Here is a 5686-nt window from a genome sequence, read left to right as displayed (position 1 = left end):
CCCACATAATCCCTTAATCAGGTCAGTTAATGACCTGAAATACCTAAATAAATATTGTCAAGTGGCATCCCGCTGGCTTTAATTGCCTGCGGGATTCCCACCAGCGGGGGCTGCGCGCGCACGCCGGCGCGTCCATGGGGAACCCGGAAGTGGGCGGGATCGAGACGGGATCCAGTCCCACTCTGGGATTCCCCGATTTTCGGGGGCCCCCCTGCCGAGAACGCACCCGATAGCAGGTTGTAAAATTACCTCCATGGTTTTTCTCTGTACTGCCTCCGTTGCTTGAATGTCCCTCATGTTTCTTGGCAATCAAATCTAACTTACAGGCCTGAATTTTCCTCAGCTATTCTGCCTGAAATTGGCCAGATAGGGGCAGAGCCTAGCCTCCCATCCCATTTCCCTTCCATCAGCCCCTGATACTGCTGTTCCCTGGGACCAGCAGTGGAAAGTGGCAGTAGGCCCGAGTTAGCTACAGTAATGCCCCCAAAGTGAAGCCATGGAGGTAAGGGACCTTCATGAGGTCTCCTCTCCCTCCAATTTGGCCTCCACTCGCTTTCCTGTGTATACCTTGGTCTCTGCCAAAGCCTACAAAGCTGTAACCCCTGCCATCTTCAGGGTTCTTCTGCCCCTTTAAGGTTCCTCTCTGCTTCTTGTGCTACTGCAGCAATTCCCTCAGTGGCTCTGTCAGACTCCTTCTTGGTGGCAGGAATCTGAGAAGAGGTTGGCAGTCTCATCCCACTGGAACATCGCCACTCGAAGGAAAATCCAGCCCATATTCTATTGTTTCCGCCATGTAAAAAAAAACTAGTACTTATGTACTGCCTTTCACGACCTCGGGATGTTCCAAAGCACTTCACAGCCAATGAAGTAATTTTGAAGTGTAGTCAAATGTAGAAGTCACAGAGGCCAATTTGCAAAGAGCTAGGGACCACAAACAGCAATGAGATAAATGACCAGATGATCAGCTTTCTAGTGTTGGTTGAGGGATAAATTTCAATCGGGATACTGGGAGAATCCCTGCTCCTCTGTGAATAGTATTATGGAATCTTTTATGTCCAACTGACAGGGCAGACAGGGCCTCAGTTCACCATCTCATCTGAAAGTTGGCAGCTCCCCAGTGCAGCAATCTGAGTAAATTGTCCTTCTTAAGCTGACCAGGTGATCTATAGCATACCCCTAGTATTAGCTTGGATACATAGCCCAAGAATGAATACATTGAAATGCAACTAAATCATATACTTTGCAGGTCACTAATTTAAAAATGCTTCAAAAAGTTTGCTATCTGTTGAAATATTTCATAGATTTAACTTGGAAGTTTGTTTAACAGCACCTTTAAATGCAGTTTGCTGTTCAGCTAATTTGTGTCGGAAAGACATATTCTTCACAGTACGACATAATCTCTCTACAGTATCTAGCTATTAAAATAACTTTGCTGCTGTGTGAATATTCGCTGCCTCTTTTTCATTTGAAGAGCATCAAATTAAAGTTTTTTATTTTTAATGCAACTTTACCAGACTCAGCAGTTGTCCTTAATGCTCTGTGCAGAATGTCCATTATAGAAGGAGCTGCCTGCCTGAGTAAAGATAACATTCTCATTTCATGGAAGACCTTCTCAGTTTTGTGCCCGTACGGTTCTCTTAAAATGATCTGCAGTTTTTTTGGGGATAAATTCACGGAATATTTCATTATTAACTCAAAACCAGTGTCTTAAAACTCGCGCAAACCACAGCGAAAAAAAATGCATTGATCATGGGTGCATACCTGAAAAGAAACCTTCATTATCAGTTGCCACAAGTGTGCAACATAAAGATTGAGATAATCAAATAAAGTCCAGCTTATTTTGGAGAAGCTGTATTGTGATTATTATCTTCCTCTTGCTGAGGACAGGTTGTAGCTTCACTGGGAAAGTTTAAAGAAATATAATGTAATTATAGTAGACATTCAACCTTTGAAGTTCATTTTGGTTAAATGTTCCATCAATCACTTCTATCCTATCTTTACTAAAACTTTTGATAGTGGTACTGGGTGATGTAATTGTTTAGAAATCATTTTTTTCTTAAATCTAAAGATCCTGCGTTCAAATCAAGACCAATGGGATGGGATGGAAACATTCTCTGGCAGCTGCTAAGTGGAATTAGCTTGAGTAATTTTAAGCCAGTTACTGGCGATCAAATTTGGAGAGAGCGCCATGGTGGCTGGTGTGAGAAATAGAAATGTTGTCACTGCTACAATAGAAATTACTCTTTTGAGACTGAGGCTAAGGCTTTTTTTCTTTATCTGACTGTGCTATGAGTGCTCTGGGAATGTTTGATGTTGACACTGGAGGAGTCATTTTCCGATTTGCACCACAGGTGGGAGGCTCGGCAGCCGGCAGCACACATTGAGCCTGATTTTCTGAGATGTGCTGTCAGCCAGCGAGGCTTCCCACCAGTAGTACGAAATTGGAAAATTACCTTCTGGGGTCTCAAAGCAGAAAAGTATTTGTTTTCTAGAGGTTTTCTGCTCTTGATCGACTCTTGCTGGGAACTTGTGTGGATTTCATGCGACAACAGGATTGAGCTCTGGCTGTGAGGTTCCTCATGGCTGTGCAGCCTGCTGACCTTGACTGTCTGGGCTCTTACCAGGAAAATAATCACTTGGGTGAGGAATGCTGCTCCATGGTACCAAGCGATTATGTCTCTCTGTGAAGAATATGCCATGCTTACACAAATTAGTTGAACAGAAAACTGTATTTAAGGGCGCTGTTAAATGAGCCTCTACTTTGAATTTATGAAATACTTGTACTTACCTTTTTGCTGGCAACCTCCAGAGGTCCCTGTAAAGACCGCTGCTTTTCGCCTGAGAAAACTGATAGCAGCATTCACAGCTCATGCTGCAGTCAGTCGGGAACCAAAAGAAAGAGAGTAAGACTTGCATTTATATAGTGCCTTTCATGACCTCAGGATATCCCAAACCAATGAAGTGCTTTTCAAAGTGTAGAGAGTAATTTTAACTCAGGACAGCCGGGGGAGGGGGATTTAAAATGTTAGAAATGTGAAATTCGACCCCAACCCGTCTCCAATTTTAATGGAGGTCAGCTGGGGGCAGGCGACTAACCTGCTCTTCAGAGGCAGGTCCCTAATTTAAATATTTTAAAAAGGCTGCTTGCCTCAAATTTTAACTGTGTTTCAGATTTAACACCTACGAGCCGGGTGAAACCCGGCAGCTGAAGGGAGGCGAGAATGGCTGGATCCAATGGGTAAGTGGCTTTCCAGCACTGCTTTGTGGGTTAGGGTTAGGGTTAGGGAGGCAAGAATGGCTGGATCCAACGGGTAAGTGGCTTTCCAGCACTGCTTTGTGGGTTAGGGTTAGGGTTAGGGAGGCAAGAATGGCTGGATCCAACGGGTAAGTGGCTTTCCAGCACTGCTTGTGCTTCCCCCCGGCCCACCAAGAAAACCTTTTAACCTTCCTGCAATCTCTCCAACCCCTGACCTACCTCTGTGGCCCCCGATCGATGTCTCCAGGCAACCCCCCCCCCGTCCCGACGTTGCCCCCCCATCCTGGCCGATCTCTCCCATTTCCTCCCATGTCTCCGGAGCCCCCTCTCCCCCAATGTCTCCAGCCCCCCCGATCGATCCACAGCACCCCCCTCCCCCCACCCCAATGTCCCATCCCCGACCCAGGATCTCTCCCTCTCTCCCTCCCTCCCTCCCCTCTGCTCCGCTCCCCGGCAGCAGCTTGGTGCCGCAGGCCTCCCTGCCCGACAGTCAGACAGCCTCTCAATCTGGCTGGAAACTGAGTCCAAAAATTAAACCAGGCCCTGCTGTTAAACTCAGCCGGGCCTCCGGGAAACCCATATTTCCGGGTTTTCCGGCCACTAATCCTCCCCCCACTCCCTCCCTGCCTCGCTGTAAATATCAGGGCCATAGTCACTGTTGTAATGTAAAGGGACACAAAATAGGCATTAGGCCCCCCGATTTGCATAGGCAATGGACATAACGACATTTTCAGGTGGGCACCCTGGACAATCCTAACCAATATGGCGTGCGGCGCGGAATGAGTGAACGCTCGCTGCATGTCACATTAGACCCTTCAGCAACTGTTTTTTGCCTGATAAACAAACGCTGCATGATCCAATTTCCACGCCCAGGAGTTCAGGGGAATCGTAATTCCCTATTTCAAATGTTGACTTCATGCTGACTCTTGATATATAACTGTAAATATAACATTTTCATATGCACACTTGTGATACAAGTGTACATATGAAAATTATGTATTAAATATCTGAAAGAACTGAAAAAATGTCATCAATATAAGCTTGTGACTTATCTGATCAACTGCAGCTGTGAGTTGTTTAATCTTCTGACCGGGACAGATCCTAGAGATAATCTTTGGATAGCAAAGTGGGAAAAGTTAAACACAAAAGCATCCAATTCTCAGAAACCAGTATTACACAAGAGCAATTGTCTTTTTAAAAGAAAATACTATTTTTGTCCACGAAGCTGATTTATGAATGAAAGTGTGCCTGAATAATATAATGTCCTGATTAAGGATTATTGGCTTTTTAATTTAAGAAGGATTTTTGGTTGAAGCTGCAATATGTTTTTGATATGAATTCACATTTAGGACTTTAAGGGTTAATTCATGAAGATCCAGCATCCTTTCTGACATCTTGACAGAGGGAGACAAGAGAGGATTGGTATGTAAATGACATTACCTGAGAGTTAATGAGCTTGCTATCAAAATTGTTATTAGATTGAGACAAATGGATAAGTCTTTAACACGTTCAAACACTTCCAGTAAACATTCACACATTGGGAGGATTGGGATGTCTTATTCTTTAAACTCTGCAGGAGCTAAAGAAGCCCACACCTAAGCAAGGGTGGTAGCCAGTTTAATAGGTACCTCTGCTGATCAATCCCTAAATGGGGAAGGAGTCAGGAGTCAAACTGTAAAACTTCCTGTCCATGGAGGGTACAAAAGAACAAAGACCTATATGTTCAAGGTCAGTTGGTAAGCTCTGCTGCGAGAGGTAGATAAGACGCAGGGAAGTCTATTTTAAAATACAGCTACCCAAGCCCAGGGCAAGTCTGGGTCTGATTCATTTATAAAGCTGACAAAAAATAAATATTAATTAGTTTGTTAGCCAGAATAGGGTGGTACACATTATTATGTTCTTATTTATGAGGAGAAACTGAAGTAAGATAAGATTTGCTATAATAATTTTTCTATACGTTCATTTAGTGAGTGTAAAATAAAACAGCGTAATGATTTGTATCCAGCCTTGTCTCACTAAAGTGTTAGTCAATTCGCCTTTCAAAAAACTAGAGAAGTGTACGTGAGGAACTTTGTTAAGGATTATGGTACTCAGTCCCTATGGTAAGGGGGCGTCTCATTTTTAAACCCTCCAGAGTAATGCTATCATACGTGTAGATATTAGGTACAGAAAGTGAGGAATGGAGTCCACTTACAGGAGACAACAGTGATGCTTAGCCAGGAGAATAATCAAAATAGGCCTGAAATTTGTAACAGGCACAGTGACATGAGTGCACACTTTGCATTATCTCTTCTGCCACCAGTATTCAGCTCTAGATTTACCAAACTGCTGTTTTTGAACAAGGAAAGCACCGTTAGTTTGTTCACACACTCGATTTGATACTTAATGTACAAATGATTCCAAATAGTCTTTCAAATCACATTTTCCAGT

This window comes from Heptranchias perlo, chromosome 5, assembly GCF_035084215.1.
Source record: "Heptranchias perlo isolate sHepPer1 chromosome 5, sHepPer1.hap1, whole genome shotgun sequence".
Taxonomy (NCBI): Eukaryota; Metazoa; Chordata; class Chondrichthyes; order Hexanchiformes; family Hexanchidae; genus Heptranchias; species Heptranchias perlo.
This window is presented reverse-complemented; position numbering follows the sequence as displayed.